Source organism: Homarus americanus, unplaced genomic scaffold, assembly GCF_018991925.1.
Source record: "Homarus americanus isolate GMGI-L3 unplaced genomic scaffold, GMGI_Hamer_2.0 scaffold25827, whole genome shotgun sequence".
Taxonomy (NCBI): Eukaryota; Metazoa; Arthropoda; class Malacostraca; order Decapoda; family Nephropidae; genus Homarus; species Homarus americanus.
This window is the reverse complement of record NW_024738300.1, coordinates 536,572-560,689: the sequence shown is the minus strand read 5'-3', so window position 1 is coordinate 560,689 and position 24,118 is coordinate 536,572. Positions and strand designations below refer to the sequence as shown.

At 41.3% G+C, this 24,118-nt stretch overlaps 1 protein-coding gene across 1 annotated transcript in view; it reads right to left on the bottom strand.

Annotated features, from left to right (window-relative positions):
- Window positions 1-24,118, bottom strand: part of LOC121873769 (glutamate receptor ionotropic, delta-2-like) — a 112,853-nt gene that overhangs the window by 47,113 nt on the left and 41,622 nt on the right. The gene's annotated exons all lie outside the window — the stretch shown is intronic.

Sequence of the window (24,118 nt, the reverse complement as noted above, 5' to 3'; positions counted from 1 at the left end):
TAACATTATTCAGACTGCTAAACGATCTAAAATAATTTCAAATTCAATAATAGTCCCTTAACTTCATGAATCGCATCATTATTAATTCGGTAAATTACATTTAATATCATATAGGCCTAGTTCCGCAGTCTCTCGCTACGAGCAGGCAGCGCTCCCTCCCCTCAGATGACCTTGAACGCTCAGTATCACTCATGGCGGGGCATTTGAAATTACTCTGAAATTTCTGGATATTACAATCGACCCCCCTAAAAAAAGACAGCACTGTCCTCATGTGCTGAGAAAACATGCATACGACCCCCCTAAAATTTTGTTCTAAGGACTGCACCTCACCCCTTTTGCTAAATGCAGCATTTGTCTTCTCTTCTCTCCTTTTCTCTCCCGCTAACACTCGACCCCCCTAAAAAAGACAGCACTGCCCTCATGTGCTGAGAGAACAACTTAAAACCCACCTTCAACTCTGTACTATTCCACTCGCAGCTAGCAACTCCATTTCTTCCTAGCCCAACTCAATACCAACCAGAACATCACGCTCCCCTTTTGCCTGGCCCTTAACTAGAGAACCAATGTCAAAAAAAATACACAGTCCAAAACAAACATGCTCTCCTTTTGCCTGGCCCTTGAGCTAAGAGGAACCAGTGTCAAAAAAAAATACTCAGTCCATCTCCAACATGCTCTCCTTTGCCTGGCCCTTGAGCTAAGAGGAACCAGTGTCAAAACAATACTCAGTCCACGTCTCCGAACCTCATGCCGGCAGACCAACCCTCTGACAATGTACCAGCCCATATTAGTGAGGCCCTGGACATTACAACCGTACTCTCAATCCCGCTCATGACAGCAACTCAATCCCGCTCATGACAGCAACCACTACTCAACGCACATCTCTGACCTAACCATCTCTCCAATCCCCTCTGCCCTACTCACAACTCCTCCAACTCACCCCCTACAACCTGCCTTTTCTCATTACCATGCACCCTAAACTGCAATCGGTCGGCTTCGTCTTGTCTCTCAGCTGGAGGGCTCAATCAACCTCTCTGAACTACTTACATACCCCTACATTTCCCACTTGGACCTCACACTTCCTTGACTGCTGGACGTGTGCCTGACATTCACCCCTTGTTTCCTCCCTGAACCATTGAATGTGTGCCTGAGACTCCCACTTGAACCTGTTTACCTGTGCTTGATAATCCCTCTTTAGGTCTCCGAACTCCTCTCTCCGCTGTACCAAGGTCCCGCGGCCGTCTCTCTTCCTCCTCATACACATCTCTATTGTCAAGCCTAACCAACTCAGTCCGGGCACAAGGATGAGCATCAGTGCGAGTTCAATCCCTACCATTGCTAACCAACACATGATGGCGTTCATTATCCCAACCACAGTACTATCAGTCACGACATTAAAAACTACGCTCTGCTACCATTTTGTAACCGGTCGGAATTTGCTGGACTTTAATTTCTCACTTGACTTGGGGTTTATTAAAATTTAATAGATGGTAAAGGCAGTGGAAGCGCCCCTTTGAGAAAAATCCCGAACCAGCACAAGAACACTTAAATCTACTACACAAAATGAACTGTCCGTGACCCGTGGAAGGATAGCGTCTGTGACTGGGATGAATGAGACACACTGTAAAATTTAGACACTTATATTCCCTCCAACACTACAAACACAATCAAATAATGGTACACCAATATGCGCACCTCTTAACTTAAACTTTAACCACTACTCTGGGGAATAAAAGTTATACATGACATAGAAATTATTAGAAACACAGGCAACCATAAATTTGAAGTATTAAGAAATGTTAATTGCACATATGAACAGGCCTTAAGGGCTTTCACAAAATAATATCAGTCACTTAGGAAATGGTATTAAAAAATAAGAAATTAACTACTCTACAATGAATAGGCCTTAAGGGCTTTCAACAAAATTATAGCACCCCAACAGATGTACACTTCCTAACCTAACCTAACCACTACTCTGGGGAACAAGGTTATACCTGAGATCAGAATTATGAAGAACAATTAGAGGCATTAAAAGAATCAAATCACAGTATCACTCTGGTTCCACTTAATGGCACAAACATTCAAAAAAACACTACTATCAAAATTATTTAAGAAATATTAAACTACACACGTCAAGATAATATCAGTCTGAGGAATGGTGTTAACTACACCCGTAATAAGGAAGATAAAATGTTCCTCTAGGTATCTCCTAGAATCCTAGACTCACGGTCTCAGTGTGACCATTAATATACTCAGATAGCCCCAGTGTACTCCCAGTGCGTCCATGGGCAGGAAGAGAGTGAGCCAATCAGACCCTGTGCAGTTGAGAGGAGCTTTAGCTTCCCGTTAGCAAGAGGGTTTCACTAAGCGGCTCTGGACATGTGGTGTTGTGAGCCGACGTCCGCTGGGCACCCAGACGGCTAGATTCCCTCAAGAGATCCTTTGGTACCCCGCTAAACAGTGACAGGCCTACTCTGATCGGTCCAATGGCGACAGTCGCCACCCTCAATCATCAACGGCAGTCTCAAACGGCAGTCAATCTCTCGCAGTCAAACTCCGGTCAACTCCAGTCAACTCCAGTCAACTCCAATCAAGTGGGTTCTGACGGAAACCCTGAAATGAACTCACTGTTAGCTCTAGTTAACTTTACCACTGCCCTATCTAACCCTGTCTGAGATCGAATGAGACTTACTTGTTATACTGCAATAGCGCAGCACAGGTGACTAGGCCACGTGACTATTTCTGATGGACGCGCGGAACGTCTTGTCTGTGTGACTGCTCTCCGGGACTGGGCTAGCCAGCGTCGTGTCTCCCCAAGGCGCTAGCTTGGGCCTACGTGATATATTTACCGCCTAACTAATAACTCCTTGGGACACCCGTAACATTATTCAGACTGCTAAACGATCTATAATAATTTCAAATTCAATAATAGTCCCTTAACTTCATGAATCGCATCATTATTAATTCGGTAAATTACATTTAATATCATATAGGCCTAGTTCCGCAGTCTCTCGCTACGAGCAGGCAGCGCTCCCTCCCCTCAGATGACCTTGAACGCTCAGTATCACTCATGGCGGGGCATTTGAAATTACTCTGAAATTTCTGGATATTACATATATATATATATATATATATATATATATATATATATAAACAGGGTGTCCCTAAAATCCTGTTACATTTTCAAACTTTAATAACTTAGGTTCTATAGAAGATAAAACCAATCTGTAAAATGCATTGGATAAGTAATTTATTTAAGTATTTCTATAACCAAGAAATTTATTTAATCTAAAGTTTTTTTTTCAGATAATCTGTCCCAACACTATATTGAATGGCATCAATAGAAATTTAACAGCTCATTAAAAAAACGAAGCACCGCATAGAAATTCAATTACAAGATGGATGAAGTTTAAAGAGACTGGTTCCGTTAATGACAAGCGACGAACTGGAAGACCGGGAGTAAACGAGGAGTCTGTGGCGTGTGTAGAGCAAGCTTTTCTAACCCTGACTTCCATTTATACACCTCGATCATACCTCCCCTAACCCCAGGGAGTGCAAATTAAGTTGCTTTAATCTGTCTCTTGTACTCATAGTTGCTAATGCCCGGGATTAGACTTGTCATCCTCCTCTGGATGCTTTCCAAGGATTCTATATCCATTCTGTAGTACGATGACCAGAACTGAACTGCATAATCCAGGTGAGTCTCACAAGCGCAAGATAAAGTTTTAGGATGACCTCGGTAGTCTTGTTACTAACGCTCCTTTGCATGAACCCTAGTACTTTGTAAGCCTAGTTTCGAACAAATATAGGTTTAAAATCCAGACTTATCGTTACCCCTAAATTTTTCTCACAGTCGGATTTTCTTTCACATCGTTGTTCATCTCGTATCTGGTTTCTCTGTTTACATCTCGTAGACTAAGTACTTTACATTTGTCCACAATAAATTTCATATGCCATTCTTTAGACCATTTGAGAAATTTGCTTAGATCTTCGTGTAGTTTTGCGGAGTTCTCGTCGGATTTAATTATGCACCCTATTTTAGTCTTAACAGCAAATTTACTGATGTTGCTGTCCACATCTGTTTCTATGGCGTTTATGTATTTAGTAATGGTCAAGTACTGAGCCTTGGGGTACTCCACTGATGAACGTTACCCCAATCTGATTTAGTGTCGTTAATGCTTACTCGCTGTTTCCTGTCCTGTAACCACTCCGTAACCCATTTTAGAATATCGCCTCCAATGCCACGGGCCTCCACTTTTTGTATTAGTCTTTCGTGGGGGACTCTGTCGAGAGCTTTGCTAAAGTCGAGATATACCACATCATAATCGTGCCCCTCGTCCACTTAATCGAAAACTGATGGAAAGAATGTTAATAGATTAGTTAGACATGAACGCCCACTTGTGAAGCTATGTTGGGAATCATTGATCAACTTGTGTTTCTCCAGGTAGTTTCAAATAGAGTTTGAAATAATTGATTCTAGTAATTTGCCTACAATTGATGTTAGACTGATTGGGCGGTAGTTAGAGGATAGTGATCTATCCCCCTTCTTGAAAATCGGTATTACATTCGCTATCCTCCAGGATTCTGGTACTACACCTGTTTTTAATGACAAGTTAAACAACTTTGCTAAGGGCATACTAAGCTCTTCCTTACATTCCTTTAATACTCTGGCAAATATCTCATCGGGACCTGGTGACTTATTAGGCTTAAGTTTGTCTATTTGCTTATTAACATTGTTACTAGTCACTACTATCTCGCTTAATTTGTTTTCTTCACTATCTCTGTATAGAGTCGGTGCCTCGGGTATAATGTTTACATTTTCTGTAGTGAACTGTTGAAAAATATTTATTCAGATTATTGCTCATATCTCCGTCGTTATCAGTTAGCTCGCCTGTATCTGAACGTATTGGTCCAATCTTATTTCGTGTTTTAATATGATACATTTGATAGAATCCATTGGGGCTTGTTTTCGCCTGACCTGCCATCTTCAGTTCATAATTCCTCTTCGCTTTCCTTTCTCGGTCTTAACCCTACCAGCCAGTGCCCTATAATACTCCCGGAGGTAAATTTCGCCACGATTTATCCTTCTACCTATAGCCTTCCCTTGGCCAATAATGCTCGTTAAATAATTATTTATCCATTTAAGGTCATTGTTGGTTGACCTGAGTTTTTTGTATGGTATGTTCTGCCTTTGTGCATTAAGTAACTCATTATTTAAATTGTCGTGGAACTCGGCAATCTTAGATCTCGTTATCAGGTCGGTATCATCTGTCAGGCTCGCACCCAAGCGCGACACCCCCTCCCTCAGCTGCCTCTTTAAACTATCAAAGTCTGCCCTTCTGAAATCTGGGACTTTAATGGAATTCCCTTTACGTCTGACCTGAAAATCTAACTGGAATCTAATTTCTTTGTGATCGCTGCTTGCAAGTTCGTTCCCTACCTCGACATTGCTAATGAGGTTTTCTCTGTTCTACAGAACTAAATCGAGTATATTATTACCCCGGGTGGGTTCGGTTATAGGTTGATTTAGGAAACAGTCCTGGATCGTTTCGAGGAACTCCTCTGATACTGAGTTACCCGTAAGGTCAGTCCAATCTATTTGGCCAAGGTTAAAGTCGCCTACTATACAGACTTTGTTGTGTATGGAAGCCCTGCGCATTTCATCCCAGATAAGTCGCTCAATAACTCTATCAAGATTAGGAGGTCTATATATTACTCCTGTGATTAATTTTTCCCTACCGTCGAATAATTCTATCCATATTGTTTCTGTATTCCGCTCAGTTTTTATTTCCTTATTTATTTCGTACTTCAGATTATCCCTGACATAGATGGCTACTCCGCCTCCTTTCCTGGTCTGCCTATCGGCATGGAACAATTTGTAATCCGTAATTTGGTATTCGACAGGTAACTCACGTGAGTCTAGGTTGATCCATGTTTCAGTGAATTCTATTATATCGATTTTTTCGGTACATACCAAGGCCCTAATATCATCCATTTTGTTTCTCATACTTCTACTGTTCGCGTAGGAGACATTTAAGTTAGTCGTGTTCTGAGTCCTCCCTTTACTGCGTTTAGGTTTAAACTCCCTGTCTAATTTAGTTTTGTCGTCATTCCTAACACTATTTCCCTGTAATCTTTCACTTTGTTTACCCGCTCCCACTGCAGTCTCCTCCACCCCCGTGCCCATATGTACCCCTAGCAGTATAAAGACTTCGATATCTTTTGAACTGCCCCCTCTAGAGACACAGCCAGGGTTGCCACCCCATCCTGAGGCAGGTGTAACCCATCCCTAGCATTAAGGTCCCTTCTGCCGTAGAAGTTGTCCCACTTGTCAATGAATGGGACTGATATTGACTTGCAATATCCGCCAAGACGGCCGTTGACACCAACTGCCCTTGACAACCATTCATTGCTAACTCTCCTTCTAGTCATGACACCACATATGATAGGGATCCCTCCCTTAGACCTAATACGATCTATAGCATCACCACCAACCAAGTAGAGTCTCGTGACCCTGCAAAAGGAGTACTTTGTTAACTACTGTTAAATTCTTCTACGCCCTATCTAAACACTGTCTGAGATCGAATACGGACTTACTTGCAACACGGATGAAATCGCTGGAAAAGACGAGGCCACGTGTTCGCTTTCTCCCAGAGCACGTATTTAGACGTCCGACTAGGTCAGTGACCGTAAACTTACAAGGGCCGGGTCACCGGCCAATGCCTGCATACCTCAAGGCGCTCGGCTGCCCCCCCATGACGTCATGTTTTTGCGTATTTCTATTAGTTTCCTTGGGACGCACGTAACATATTTTGAGCTGGGAAACTATCCACAATAACTTTAAGTTTTATAATTGTCCCCTAACTTCATAAGTCGTGTCTACATTAATTCGATAAAATTACATTTAAGTTTCTATAGGCCTAGTTCATAATGCTTCCACCCCCAGTCTGAGGGCATTTCTTGGAGGTTTTGTCTGAACATGCCACGAGGCATGAGTGTTTCAGCCTGGCCTACTTATGTTTCTCTGTTCGGCAGATCAGTCATTTTTGTTCTTACGTCTCTAAATATCACATTAAAATTTTGAATATTACACACACACACACACACATATATATATATATATATATATATATATATATATATATATATTTATATATACAGTATACACTGTGTCATAGGAGGGAAGATCAGCTAAAACTAATGGCCCATCACTTTTTTGGTAGATTTTAGTGTATATAAACAGAAAATAATTTCAGTTTCAATATTTTGCAACCTTTTGCTAGGTAAATTTTAGCGTGAAATTTATCGAAAATCTAACGTACAACTGCATTAGTGCATTACAATTAAATAGTGAACATTGCTTTCTGACTTCATTCTTTAACAACCCAAGTAACAATATTTTTTTCTGTTTCAGATTCTGATGCATTTATAAGTTGATAATATTTGCGATGGCTGCTTGTGTCAGGACGAGGAACCAAAAATCCAGCCATCTCAGTCACTATCTTGGGTCTGGGAGAGAGCTCCTGAAGTCGGAGTTGCCTACATTGAGAGATGCTTTGAGATACGGTGTTTTAATCAGGCAAATCAGTGAAAAGAACCAAAGAACTTACACAAACAAAGACATTGCCAGTGATATGACCAAAGCTGTCTTGGCACAGTACACTCTGGCTAACGCTCAGTTCAAGCCTCCAGTCATAACAAGTCAGAAGAAGATTAGTGAGAGACTGTAGCCAGTTGGGGAAAGGCAAGAGATATCTCTCTTGGGAGAGGAAAACTTGCAGTTAAGGACAGCTTTGCTACAACTGGACCAGTTATTTGACATAATTACTTGCAAGTGCCCAATTGTTCTCTGTCCTGAGTTTGGATGCGATCGTGACTGTAAATCCGAGCCCACATCTCCTGTATTTGCAAGCGTGAACTGAAGATTCCTGTGATCGAACTGGCATTTGTCAAAGCACAGAGAGAGAAGACTGGCAGTATAGGGGCTCTCATGATTTCTAGCCAAGATATTCCGGAGTCCAAGAGACAGGAGGCTGCCACAGAGAGACAGAAGAGGAGAAGAGTTGCCGAGGAAAAGAGACTTGAGAAGGCCCAGGGTGAGGTAAAAAAGGCCGATGATTGGAGTCAAGCTGATTCAGAGTTTAATGACTTCCCCATGGCTGATCCGAGTGCTGACCAGGAGAATGGTGACTTTGTCCCTAACCCAGAAAATAATGATCCCAAACCTTCCAGGCATAAGATTCGAAATAGGAAAGATATCCCGAGCATAGCTCTGGCCAGCATGCGACACCACACTGGTCTCAGAGAAACTGCAGAGATAGCAACAGCTGCCTGGATTGACGGTGGTTTGATAACACCTGATGATGTTCACCTGGTGATCGATCATAACAAAGTAAGGAGAGCTCAGGAGAAACTTGTCAGTAACCTAGAAGAGGAGTTTGATAAGCGGATAAGAGAAAATGGAATCAATTGTTTGTTCTTTGATGGGAGAAGGGATGACACTAAAGTGTTCATGAAAGTTGGAGATTCTGACAAGTTGTTCCCTGCAATGGTGAAGGAGGAACACTACTCCTGCTGCAGTGAACCAGGAGGGAAGTATTTGTGGCATTTCACTCCAGAGAAAGATGACATCAGGAAGCCAGCTGAGATAGTGGCAGATAACATTGTGAACTGGCTCAGAGAGAGGAACGTAGACCAGACCCTGCAGGCCATTGGAGGGACAGCACCAACACGAACACAGGGTGGCAAAGGGGGGGTCATACAGTGGATAGAGCGGAAGATTGGGAGGAAGCTGGTCTGATTGTTTGTGACCTCCACACCAACGAGTTGCCACTCAGACATCTGATCCAGGAGCTGGATGGCAAGACTCTTCAAACAACAGATGGTCTGGTCCTCTTGGCAAGATGCTGGACTCTGCCACTGAGTTAGAAATAAATCCGAGCTTTGAAAAAATCACAGTTGGCCCTCCACTCGTTGAGCTTGCATACTGTCATTGACGACCTGAGTACTGACCAGTACTATGGTTACATGATTTGCAGTGCCATCAAAACTGGGGTTATGCCTGATAGACTTGCTTACCTGCAGATAGGTCCAGTCTCACATTCTAGGTGGCTCACAACGGCTCTCAGGTTCTGCAGAATTTGGGTCGCTCATCATAAACTGAAAGGGAACCAGCTTCACAACCTGAGACTTAGTGTCCAATTCATCGTGGGCGTCTACTTGCCAAATTGGTTCAACACCAAGGTCAAGTCATCGTTCTCCGAAGGTCCGAGGCATGTTGTCTTCCAGCTTGAGCTCCTGAGGGGTCAGCCAAGGAAGGTTGTTCAGATTGTGGAGCAGACTGTGAGGAGATCTTCCTGGTATGCTCATCCCGAGGCAGTTTTGCAGACAATGCTCTGCAGTAAGGATGAGGAGGAGAGAAGAGTGGCAGTCAAAAAGATCTTGGATATGAGACTTATGAGAGGATCTGGGCATGACGAAACAGTTGGTGACGATTCCTTCAGGGTCAGGAAGACTCCTGAAGTCAATCTAGGTGCCAAGACCCTCACTGATCTCATAGATCTGGATAACATCCAGGCTGGCAGTGAGCCCCCTCTTACCTGCAGCCTCACCAATGTTCAAGTCAGAGCTTTCCTGGACAACCCCATGCATGTCCCTGCCTGGCCCTCGCACACCCAGAGTATAGAGCGTTGTGTACAGCAAGTGAGCGAGGCCAGCAGTCACGTGTACAGCCAGGAGAGGAGGGAAGGCTACATCCGAGCTCAGGTGGTCAGCAGGGAGGTGATGAGTAGAAACAGAAGCAAGAAAGACATGTTCTCTATGGTGTGCAGCAACACCGGGTCGTAGTAGTAAAACCGGTTTTGTATTTGATGATTTTGTTTTCTAAAGGAATATTAAATTTAATAAATGTGTCAAGATCATTCGTTTCACTATTCTGGATCATTTTCATCCTAATAAATTAACCTGATACATTTACTTTACTTTAAATAAGCTATTTAGTGGTGTTGGTAAAAGGGTGGGAATACTGAATTTTCATAAGATTTCAAATTAAAATTTACCTAGCAAAAAATGAAAACTTTTCAAATCTGAAAATAGCACATGATTCTGCACATAGAACTACATCATTAATACCATGGGCCGATTTTTCAAACTCAAAAAAAAAAAATTCGCCTCCGTATGACACCCTAATATACAGTATACACAAAAGCGCTTGGGAACTTCGTGTTTTCTTCTTTCCTTGTGGTTATAAGCATATACCTAGATCACGCGCAACTACAGTGATTTACCTGCATATATATATATATATATATATATATATATATATATATATATATATATATATATATATATATATATATATATATATATATATATATATATATATATATATATATATATATATATATATACGACCTCGGGGTTTTATATTTCTAGTACATCCTTCACCTCAAAGAGGTTTGGGTGAATCTCAGTGGTAACAGCTTCTTTGGCAACACTGTGTGGCGGTGTAAACCAGGTGTTGGGTGATGCAAACTTAGATTTGACGGGGAAACCTTTCAGTATTTATTTGTTTTCACTTTGTTTTGTTGACAAGGTTTTGCTTCTTGGTGATGCTTATGTTGCTAAGAGATATTATATTCAAAATAAATGTAATACGTATTATGACACAATGTGAACATCTTACCCTGAGCATAATATAAATGAGCGCGTAAGTCCAGACCTACGTGAAATTGAGTTGTTTGGCCATGCTCTCCAACATGCGTGTGGTGAAGGAGTCCTGGGGAGCCACTGGAGTACCTGGCTCTTTGCCTTTCTCGTATTCGATGATTACTTCGTAAGGCATCACCACCACCCGAAATGTCTTGCCCATAAAGTTGTTCATTTGTTCTGCAAATACTGTATTTGTGAGGGGATGTTCGTCAAGCGTAACAGTCATATTTTCCAAGGGCTAATTCATTTAAAAACTCGTTTACCACCAAGTCCATCCAATTTCTTTCCATAAAACAAAATGCTGATTAATAAACAATCGTCCAACATAAACGTGTGAAAAATTGTAAAAGTCCGTGAAACATATGGTCATGTTCATTGTGTGGAAGTATAGAATTATCACGTTTAAGGGCCTACAGCCACATGAAAATAAATAACGTGTTTTAGAGAGATTGGCTTGAATATCTATTATACTGGTACAATCAGTGACAATATCCCAAAAATACTTTGGCAAATACCCGATATCAAAAAAGCTTCAAGGTCATTTAAGCAAAGTGAAAATATTCACAAAAAGCGAGCGCTTTTTTCCATTATATTGTTTTAACAAACCAATATAGGATAGTTCTTTAAAAAAAACAATATACTAAAAAAAATGCTTAACTCCCATTCCCTTTCCCTGAATGATCCCCATGTAGATGATACACATCCCCTAAGTTGTCACGGCAGTTTTATCTACAAGTGTAAGTACAGAAGGAATAATAAGTAATTTCATATGAACTTTATATCTTATGTAACAAGGAGAGTAGTAATGAGGGCTCAAAACTTGCCCAGTGGTAAGATCGTGGGAATTGGGGACAGCCAGGTGAGGTTCTTAGATAGGACTTTTTGAGAAAGACATAGGAAACTTAGGACTAGGGTGTGTTTTTCCTGGGGCTGGGATCGGGTATGTAGCTGAGAGGATTGATAGGGTTTTGTCAGGGGAGGGTACCAAGCCAGTAGTGTGTCTTAGTGTAAGAGATAACGACATAGGAAAGGTTAGGAGTGAGGAACTTTTCAGGGGGTAAAGGTAGGCGCTAGGGAAGGTTAGAGATAGGGGCGGGATCCCAATAGTATGTGGTGTCTTGCCTAGAAGAGGAGTTGGCGGTGAATAGCTGCCCAGGGCAATTGCTATAAATTGCAGACTGGAAAAACATTCTGCAAACAATGATTGGGCGATCATTGATAACTGGCGACCGTTCTATGGCTACTACTACATGTACAGTCGTGACGGGGTACTTTGTCTCGCGCGGGGGTAAAGACGTTGTCTATATCCCTGGAGCGTAAAATTATCACTCCAAAAGGGGGGGGGGAGAGTTCACCAGTAGAGGAAGGTCACGGTAAGTGGGAGTAAAAAAACAAGCATGTCTTACGGAGTAGAATTTGTTACCCAGAACAAGGGGTAAAACAGGACCAGGGAAGGGTAGGTTAAAATGTATACTATACAAACAGTAGGAGCGTTTTAAAATAGACTTGCTGAGAGCAGTTGTATGTACCGAGAATGTAGACGACATAACAATCACCGAAACTTGGATGAATCTGGCGAGCAAGAACTTTTTATCAGAGGACCACATAGAAGGGTACTACCTTTTTCACAAGGACAGGGAAGGTATGAAGGGGGGAGGGGTCGCCCTCTTCGTCAGGAATACATTCAAATGTTGTATTAGTAATTCAATAAAGGGTTAAATAAGAACCAAGTCTGTATGGGTATAAATTGCGGAAGGAAGAGAAAAAAAAGTTATAAGAGTGAGTTACTGGACCCAAAGTATTGGAAAAGAAGCAGCTCAGCCCTTCTGGCAGGAAATGAGTTGGGGGATTTCAACTTCAGAAATATTGACTGGGACAACATCAAAGGTGACTATGGCTTCCTAGACGTAGTACAGGACAATTTTTTAAAACAGCAAATTACAGAACCAACTAAAGGTTACAATATATTCGAACTAGTATAAACAAATAAAGAAAATATTATCAGAGATATCACAGTAGGGGAAGAACTAGGGAACAGTGATCACAGAGAAATAAGGTTCACCCTAAATTGGGAAACGAAAAACAATGACAATATGGTCAGACTCCCAGACTTTCGATCATTATGAGGTGCTAAGAAGGTACCTAGGTGAGGTCACCTGAGATCGGTCACCTCCGTTGAGGTCACTGGAGACAACAATTGATCATGAATATACTAAATTCAAGACTATACTACGTAAGAAAATATACCATACAGAAAAATTAGTTCAAATAAGAATGAGCCAAGGTGGATGATCAAAAAACTTAAACATGACATACAGTACAAATAAAGAAAGGAATTTATAAGAAATTAAAGGGAGGGGAGGAGCAGCTCAGAGATAGGTATAATGAACTATCTAGGAATGTTAAGAAAATGTAAGGAAAGCAAAGAGGGACTACGAAATCAGGATAGCTAGAGAATCCAAGGCGAATCCCAAGGGAATTTCCATGTATATAGGACAAAGGTCAAGGACAAAGTAGGACCTTTAAGGTCAGACAGGGGAAGTGATAGATGATAGGAAATAAGAAAAGCATTAAACAGCTACTTCTTATCAATTTTCACAAAATAAATTCACGAGGAAACGCCAGAGGTGGAACTGATATTTAGGGGAAAAGAAGAAGAGAAACTAAAGGATATCACTATCAGAAAATAGGATGTTCTTTAGAAGATAAATAAATTAAGGAAGACAATATCCCCAGGGCTGGATGAAATTTTTCCTCGAGTTTTGAAAGAAGAAGAACATAAGAAAATAAGGAGTCTGCAATAGGCCTGTTGGCCTGTGCATGGCAGCTCCTGTCGAGAGTTACTACCACTCTCTATCATCCATGAATCTATCTAGCCTCCTTTTGAAACTTTCCAGAGTTCCCGCACTTACTACAAAGTTGCTAAGCTTGTTCCACTCGTCCACCACCCTATTTGTGAACCAGTTTCTTCCTATCTCCCTCCTAAACCTAAACTTATCCAACTTGAATCCGTTGCTCGAGTCCTATCCTGCTCGGATATTATAAGAACTTTATCTATATCCCCTTTATTGATTCCTTTCACCCACTTAAATACTTCTATCATATCTCCCCGCACTCTTCGTCTTTCTAAGGAATGCAAGTTAAGTTTCTTTAACCTATCCTGATATGGAAGGTTTCTAAGTCCCGGAATCATTTTTGTCATTCTTCGCTGCACTGACTCTAGTGAATTTATATCCACTCAATAATAGGGGCACCAGAACTGAACAGCATAATCGAGGAACAGATTAGCGGACCCCCTCGTAAATTTATTTACAAAATCATTAGACACGGGGGTTGTGTTTGATTTGTGGAAACAAGCAAATGTTTTTACCCATATTCAAAAAGGGAGACAGAGCATCAGCATCAAATTGACGGCCGATTACTTTAACGTAAGTAGTAGGGATTTTTTTTCGAATCAATGATAGCAAATAGCATCCGATTCGCATTTAGAGAAAAACAAATTAATCTGCGACTCTCAACATGGATTTACAAAGGGAAAATCTTGTCTAACAAATCTACTGACGTTTTGTAGGACAGTCTTCGAGGCAGCAGATAATGACGAATATTACGATGTTATTTATTTAGACTTATGCAAAGCATTTGACAGAGTACCTCATCAGAGGCTTCAGAGAATAGTTATGGCTCATGGTATCGATGGGAAAGTCTTAAATTGGATAAAATCGTGGCTCACCGATAGAACACAGAGGGTCAGCGTAGATGGTGTTAAATCTGAGTGGTGTTGTGTAACTATTGGGGTTTCCCAGGGGTCAGTACTGGGCCCACTCTTGTTCATAATCTACATAAATGATCTAGATACAGGGATCAGCAGTGACATAAGCATGTTTGCGGATGACACCAAAATAGGGCGGCAGGTTAATTCAGGGCAGGATGTAAATGCACTAAAGGTGGAGTTAAATGAACTGCAGGAGTGATCCGAAAATGGCAATGATATTCAATACCAGAAAGTGCAGGGTAATTAATATTGGAAGAACAAATACTATCAATGCATACAACCTTAACAACATCAATCTAGAGAAGTCGACTTGTGAAAGAGATTTAGGGGTACTCGTAAGCCCGACCTTCGGCCTAGAAAACAGTGCGTTAATGTTCGTAATAAGGCAAACAGAGTATTAGGTTTTATATCTAGAAGTGTAAGTTATAAGAGTGCGGAGGTCATATTGCAATTATATCTTGCGTTAGTCAGGCCGCACCTCGATTATGCGGTTCAGTTCTGGTGCCTTTATTATAGAATGGATATCAATTCACTGGAGTCGGTGCAGCAAAGAATGACGAAAATGATTCCGGGACTTAGAAGCCTTCCATATCAAGATAGGTTAAAGAAACTAAACTTGTATTCCCTAGAAAGACGAAGAGTGCGGGGAGATATAATAGAAGTATTTAAATGGGTGCAAGGAATCAGTAAAGGCGATATAGATAAAGTTCTTATAATATCCGAGCAGGATAGGACTCGTAGCAACGGATTTAAGTTGGATAAGTTTACGTTTAGGAGGGAGATAGGAAGGAACTGGTTCACAAATTGGGTGGTGGACGAGTGGAACAAGCTTAGCAACTTTGTAGTATATGCTGGAACGCTGGAGAGTTTTAAAAGGAGGCTAGATGGATTCATGGATGAGAGAGAAAGGTTAAATCTCGGCAGGAGCTGTCATGCACAGGCCAACCGGCCTATTGTAGACTCGTTATGTTCTTATGTATGTAAATGGAGTCAGGGTGTTGTGCGGACCTTTTTATTTTTTTTGTAAGTAGCTAGTGCAACAGGGAATACCCGGTTAGGCAACGTGGAAGTTACATAGCCGGAATGTTAAATTAGTTTGGATAAATTATATGTCCTGATATATGAGAGTTATTAGGTTTGTTTCCTTAGGTTCTTTTGTTTTTTGTTTTTGTTTTTGGTTAGGATTGGTTAAAATTTATTCCCCCATCACATTTTGGATGATCTTGAGAAGCGGAAGTTTCTTCGATTGAAAATTTTCCTAATATTACTCGTTAACCAACACACCTCTTCTAAAGTTGTTACCGCCACAGTAGGATAAACTAGAAGAGAGAGAGAAAGAGAAGGATAGAGAGAAAGAAAGAGAGACAGAGTGTTGACAACGAACTTTGCTGAGGTGTGAAATATGAAATTGATGGCCCTCGCCTCGGGCTGACTCGCTCCCTGTGGGGTTCAGAAGATAGTCTCTAGCCGTCCAGTGAGCTTACATGTCAGGGAGCTAATAAGTCCTACATTAGACCTGAAACACGTAAGTTTTCATATGGTTTAACACCCCACTCTACTCAAATATATCATATGTAGTTGTTAATAGTGAAGGAACGTACGAATTAATTAATTATCTCATATATAACATATGTAATTTGTACTGTGCAGGTTTTGGCCGAATAAAGAACAATCGAGTCCTACGTGCAAGGGTCTCATTATCACACAGTCGCTCATCGGGGGGTTACAAAAGTATTACCCGGTAATTTGCTACAGTATCGGTAATAAATTAGATTTGTAACTGTGAATCGTGAGGGACGTCAACATGGGCCAGCACCGACTATACTCATATACACCTAAGACTCTCTTATATAGAGAGTTATATCTCTCATAATTTTCTGATGATGTTGGACTAGTGTATTACTAACTTTGCTATGCGCTTAAAGAGCTTTGTTGCCCAAGCTCTGTAATAACATTACAGGATAACAAAACCACTAATTCATATAATTATGAAGATACAAAATTTTTCTAGCCCAACTAAACTAGATTTGTTGCATAGAATGAAAACATTTCCGGCTGTATACATTTCCTACCTTAATTTGTAGAATGTACACATTCCATTGACAAGCAGTGAAATGTACACATTCAGCAGATGACTTCATATTAAAGTTACGTTAGATTAGGCAAGTTTAGGTTAGGTATATTTTGTATATCTCTTATAAGTATTATATATAAATTGTGGATGAGGAACGAAGAGGTGTCTGAACTATTCTTAGGGATCAGACTTCCAACGGGTGGATCATATATCCCAAATAGAATAGACGCCGCATTATGTAAAGTTGAGGACAGTATTCCCCGAACACTTTTGGTTGATGGGATCAGGATTCTAACACCTAATTTACTCATATTTTCCATGCAGATGGAAATTTTGTCCACAAGTGTATGAGCAGAAAGAATAATAAACAATTTCATCGGAACTTAATATTATTATGTCTCCTACCGACCAACTAGCAAACGTGGTGTTATTAGACTTATATGTGTACACAAGTAAGTAGATAACGTAAATGACTCATTATGTGTTCTACTAGATAAAAGTAATTATTTCAAAGGGAGAAAGTGAAAGGATACATTGCTTGAAATCTGCTGTAGCTGTGAAGGCAACTCACCTGGGAAGAGGCTGATACCTCGCCAGAGCCCAGAGGTTAGGTCACCTGGGTAAAGGAGTCGGACTTGAGCCTCACCTCTGTTGCAGTACAAACAGCGTCTATAAATCAATAGTTGTCTGTTGTCTTCTGTTGAAGGAAATCAACGGCGATAAGATATATTTACTGGTGGTAAGGACACTCAGAATATTTTAAATGAAATCAGTCGGTAAATAATTAAGATTATAAAGAAATTGCTTCTTTTTCTAATTTGTACTGAAAATGTTCATGTTATTAATATGAAAACGTTGAAATATTGTTCACTTACACCCGTGGTACAGAATATTCCTTAGGACTGTGTATTCCAAGGAATCATTAAACTGTATGGTAAACAAAAGAACTGTGATAACGAAAAAGGTTCATGCCCCCACCATGACCACATTACCCCCCATGGTGCTTCCCTTCTTGAGCCTCGTGTTAGGTGATGGTCCCTGGCCGCTGTGAAAAGTGAAGTGGTGGAAGGTGAGGTAAAGGGTGTGGATGGTGTTGCGGAGACTGGGATGTAAGAGGACGTCCTCCACTCCCTCCGTCCCACCTACCACTACCACACGAACCTCGGACCGTCGCCATAGCTCACACCACTCCAGAAACCTGTGGGAGAATATGACACCGTACACAACCTAAAGTCATTGAAGGCTAATAATCCCGTAAAGAAAATAAAAAAATAAATAAATAAAAAATAAAAAAATAAAAAACTTACGAACTGATATTGTTACAAGTAGTTGAGTGGTTATCTACGCACATCTGGCAAGTTAGTAACGCTGTACCCATACCGGAACACTCAGCATGTAAACCTTGTGACAAACCTTTAAAGCATACACTTGAACACTATATTATTGAATGTGACACTGTCAAAGACTTCAGGCCACCTGGCTTATTGTATCATGAACTTTGTAATCACTATATTGAATCATGGGTGCTTGGGGACATTCTTGCTGTTTATCCCAAATTTGCTAGCCCACACTGATTAGTCTTCAATTAGAATATGACGTCCAATGTATATGAACCACTGTCTTGCATGGCAGCGAACAGTGACATCACCCACATGGCTCTGACCTACTGTATACAGTATATACTGCTAATGAATATGATGTATTTCTTTGTGTACGAACCTTTGTCCTACATGGCAGTGAACAGTGACATTACCCACATGAATCTGACCTATATATATACTGTCAATGAATAGGATGTATTTCTTTGTGTACGAACCTGTGTCCTGTATGGCAGTGAACAGTGACATCACCCACACGTCTTTGTGTATGAACTTCTGTCCTGCGTGGCAGTGAGAAGTGATACCACCCTCAGTGTCAAGACCTGACTGAATTACTCACAATAGGCAAACTGCACTCCAAGATTTGTCAATAAATTTGTTAAACTATCTACGTGTGTGTTGGTATACGTACTTGATTTGGTGGTTGGGTTTAATGTTAGCGTTTCTAAGTGTTTTTGAATGTAAAGTGAACTGATATAAGATGATATATATTTATTGTATCTGATGTTGTTGCTATATTATGTTATTGTTTGATGATCTATGTAATGTGGTGTATTAAAACACATACGTTAAAAATAGTTGAGACTTGTATAGAAGAAGAGCCAAATTAAGTTTAACAATAAATAGTGGAAAGCTTGGGACCCTCAGTCTGGCTGCCTGTGTAGCAGTTTTAAATGAAGTGTTAGGTTTAAATGAAATGCCAGACGTACGACTCATTCGGACGGACGGCGATAGATTGCATAGCCGTTGCTCCAACTTACTCCAAGCCTCCGCATTCCCCCTCAGTGCTGCTCACATGATGGACGTACATTCTTCTGACACGTACAGTACGTGCTTATATGTTTGGTATTGCTTAAATTATATTAAGACAGCCAAGCTGTGTAGGGTAGGAGAGCGCATGTGCTGCTTAATTCTGAGTTGCAATGCTTTCCAGTATGATCTACATAAATTTCATTACAATTGCTACATGGAATGCAGTAAACACTTCGATTTACATTCAAGGTTGGGCTATTTTTAATTAATATATTACAAATAGTTGAGTCATACTTAAAAACAACATTAATGTTTAAAAATTTAAGGGCCTGAACTAACGGGACAAATTCATTGCAAAAAAAGGTAGACTCAAAATACTTGTATTCTTAAATGTAGGAACTTACCTAGTGTGAATAGAATGAAAGAATTTTAAAGCCCTTTTAAACAATGATCAACAAACAATTAGAACATAAGAACATAAGATAATAAGGAGTCTGCAATAGGCCGGTTGGCCTGTGCATGACAACTCCTGTCGATAGTTACTACCACGAATCAATCTAGCCTCCTTTTAAAACTTTCCAGCGTTCTAGTACTTACTACAAAGTTGCTAAGCTTGTTCCACTCGTCCATCACCCTATTTGGGAATCAGTTTCTTCCTATCTCCCTCCTAAACCTAAACTAATCCAATTTAAATCCGTTGCTATGAGTCCTATCATGCTCGGATATTATAAGAACTTTATCTATATCTCCTTTATTGATTCCTTTCACCAACTTAAATACTTCTATCATATCTCCCCACACTCTTCGTCTTTCTAGGGAATGCAAGTTTAATTTCTTTAATCTATATCTAGAAAGGGCTGCTCAGTCGCAGACAGGACCTGATTGCACTGCTGTGTAACCACATTTCTTGGATCTCCCTTTTCCAAATCCAGTGGTACAAGTGTTGCAGTGACTGGGGACAGGGAGAGTTGCAATGGACTGCCAAGAGCCTAGTTTGTTGGGTTTCACTTTAGTAACCTGGCCATCATGCATTACCTTCGTCTGACGGTGTACTCGTTGGGTTCCCAGGGTGGTCACCTCTTCCACCTATACCGCCGTTGTGCTCTGTAAGCATGTCTGAGTGATGCAGGGCTCCACCACAGATATTTCGTTTGGGTTTACTCCCGTAGCCTTATATTGACCAAGGTTAATCCGCATGGCGGCAGGGCAGTGGTTGGAAGGCGACAGGACGTGTCCACATGTCAGTGGGCTTATGGGCTACCCTTCTGGGGCCTACTGCTACTCCAAGATCCCCTGCTGGTCTAGCTTGGGCCCACGAATCACCCTGTTACCATGTATTGCCACTAGGAGGCACAGGAGAAGTCTTGATGGTGAAGAAGTTGTGTACTGAAAGGTGAAGACGTGTGCAAGTTGCTTCCCTGTTCGCCACAAGAGCTAGCCGGCGGTGGTAGCAGAAAGCGAGAGGGAGCAAGTAGTGCTTGCACCTTAACACTAACATAATGCTGCCACACTAGATGCATTACACCACCCTGTGCGCACACGCACACACACACACACACACACACGCACACCACAGACAGTAGGTAGCAGGCAGCTAACAAACCGAGAGGTATTACCGTCAGGGAACATATTGAAAGTATAATGTGTTTTCTAATAGTAGACCCTACTGCCATATGGCATCACAAAAATTGTGACCAAGTCTCAGGTTGTGTACCTGACTTTCTGCCTCATTTACACGCAGTTGCAGGGTCTCAGTTATTTCTCTTACTTTGACAACACAACAGACATATATCATTTCTCATTTTTGATCTTATTTTCCAATTTTGTTTATTTATTATTATTATTATTGTTATTGTTATTATTATTATTATTATATTTTCCGCCCCCAGGCCACGTTGCGGGTCAGTGACCAGTGCCCGAGTGAGCTAATGCCCGCAAAATATATATATGTATACAGTTTATATATATATATATATATATATATATATATATATATATATATATATATATATATATATATATATATATATATATATATATATATATATATATATATATATATATGTAACCGGTCGGAATTTGCTGGACTTTAATTTCTCACTTGACTTGGGGTTTATTAAAATTTAATAGATGGTAAAGGCAGTGGAAGCGCCCCTTTGAGAAAAATCCCGAACCAGCACAAGAACACTTAAATCTACTACACAAAATGAACTGTCCGTGACCCGTGGAAGGATAGCGTCTGTGACTGGGATGAATGAGACACACTGTAAAATTTAGACACTTATATTCCCTCCAACACTACAAACACAATCAAATAATGGTACACCAATATGCGCACCTCTTAACTTAAACTTTAACCACTACTCTGGGGAATAAAAGTTATACATGACATAGAAATTATTAGAAACACAGGCAACAATAAATTTAAAGTATTAAGAAATGTTAATTGCACATATGAACAGGCCTTAAGGGCTTTCACAAAATAATATCAGTCACTTAGGAAATGGTACTAAAAAATAAGAAATTAAATACTCCACAATGAATAGGCCTTAAGGGTCTTCAACACAATAATATCAGTCACTGAGGAATGGTAATAAAAGATAAGAAATTAAATACTCTACAATGAATAGGCCCTAAGGGCTTTCAGCAAAATAATATCACTCAACAAAATTATAGCACCCCAACAGGTGTACACTTCCTAACCTAACCTAACCACTGCTCTGGGGAACAAGGTTATACCTGAGATCAGAATTATGAAGAATTAGAGGCATTAAAAGAATCAAATCACAGTATCACTCTGGTTCCACTTAATGGCACAAACATTCAAAAAAACACTACTATCAAAATTATTTAAGAAATATTAAACTACACACGTCAAGATAATATCAGTCTGAGGAATGGTGTTAACTACACCCGTGATAAGGAAGATAAAATGTTCCTCTAGGTATCTCCTAGAGTCCTAGACTCACGGTCTCAGTGTGTGACCATTAATATACTCAGATAGCCTCAGTGTACTCCCAGTGCGTCCATGGGCAGGAAGAGGGTGAGCCAATCAGACCTTGCGCAGTTGAGAGAAACTTTAGCTTCCCGTTAGCAAGAGGGTTTCACTAGCTGCTCGGGACATGTGGGGTTGTGCACCGGAGTGGTAAGAACTGATCACCCACTGCTGATGCTGGTCCCGTGTCGTGTTAGTTGTCGGGAGCACTCGTTCACTCAAGAGATCCTTTGCTACCCCGCTAAACAGTGGCAGGCCTACACTGATCGGTCCAATGGCGACAATCGCCACCCTCAATCATCAACGGCAGTCAATCTCTCGCAGTCAACTCCGGTCAACTCCAGTCAACTCCAGTCAAGTGGGTTCTGACGGAAACCCTGAAATGAACTCACTGTTAGCTCTAGTTAACTTTACCACTGCCCTATCTAACCCTGTCTGAGATCGAATGAGACTTACTTGTTATACTGCAATAGCGCAGCACAGGTGACTAGGCCACGTGACTATTTCTGATGGACGCGCGGAACGTCTTGTCTGTGTGACTGCTCTCCGGGACTGGGAGAGAACCCGCCTCGTGTCCTCTCAAGGCGTTAGCTTGGTCCTACGTGATATATTTACCGCCTAACTAATAACTCCTTGGGACACCTGTAACATTATTCAGACTGCTAAACGATCTATAATAATTTCAAATTCAATAATAGTCCCTTAACTTCATGAATCGCATCATTATTAATTCGGTAAATCACATTTAATATCATATAGGCCTAGTTCCGCAATCTCTCGCTACGAGCAGGCAGCGCTCCCTCCCCTCAGATGACCTTGAACGCTCAGTATCACTCATGGCGGGGCATTTGAAATTACTCTGAAATTTCTGAATATTACAATCGACCCCCCTAAAAAAAAGACAGCACTGTCCTCATGTGCTGAGAAAACATGCATACGACCCCCCTAAAATTTTGTTCTAAGGACTGCACCTCACCCCTTTTGCTAAATGCAGCATTCCCGTCTTCTCTTCTCTCCTTTTCTCTCCCGCTAACACTCGACCCCCCTAAAAAAAGACAGCACTGCCCTCATGTGCTGAGAGAACAACTTAGAACCCACCTTCAACTCTGTACTATTCCACTCGCAGCTAGCAACTCCATTTCTTCCTAGCCCAACTCAATACCAACCAGAACATCACGCTCCCCTTTGCCTGGCCCTTAACTAGAGAACCAATGTCAAAATTAATACCAGCCCAAAACAAACATGCTCTCCTTTGGCCTGGCCCTTGAACTAAGAGGAACCAGTGTCAAAAAAAATACACAGTCCAAAACAAGCATGCTCTCCTTTTGCCTGGCCCTTGAACTAAGAGGAACCAGTGTCAAAAAAAATACTCAGTCCATCTCCAACATGCTCTCCTTTTGCCTGGCCCTTGAGCTAAGAGGAACCAGTGTCAAAAAAAATACTCAGTCCATCTCCAACATGCTCTCCTTTTGCCTGGCCCTTGAGCTAAGAGGAACCAGTGTCAAAACAATACTCAGTCCACGTCTCCGAACCTCATGCCGGCAGACCAACCCTCTGACAATGTACCAGTCCATCTTAGTGAGGCCCTGGACATTACAACCATACTCTCAATCCCGCTCATGACAGCAACTCAATCCCGCTCATGACAGCAACTCAATCCCGCTCATGACAGCAACCACTACTCAACGCACATCTCTGACCTAACCATCTCTCCAATCCCCTCTGCCCTACTCACAACTCCTCCAACTCACCCCCTACAACCTGCCTTTTCTCATTACCATGCACCCTAAACTGTAATCGGTCGGCTTCGTCTTGTCTCTCAGCTGGAGGGCTCGATCAACCTCTCTGAACTACTTACGTACCCCTATATTTCCCACTTGGACCTCACACTTCCTTGACTGCTGGACGTGTGCCTGACATTCACCCCTTGTTTCCTCCCTGAACCGTTGAATGTGTGCCTGAGACTCCCACTTGAACCTGTTTACCTGTGCTTGATAATCCCTCTTTAGGTCTCCGAACTCCTCTCTCAGCTGTACCAAGGTCCCGCGGCCGTCTCTCTTCCTCCTCATACACATCTCTATTGTCAAGCCTAACCAACTCAGTCCGGGCACAAGGATGAGCATCAGTGCGAGTTCAATCCCTACCATTGCTAACCAACACATGATGGCGTTCATTATCCCAACCACAGTACCATCAGTCACGACATTAAAAACTACGCT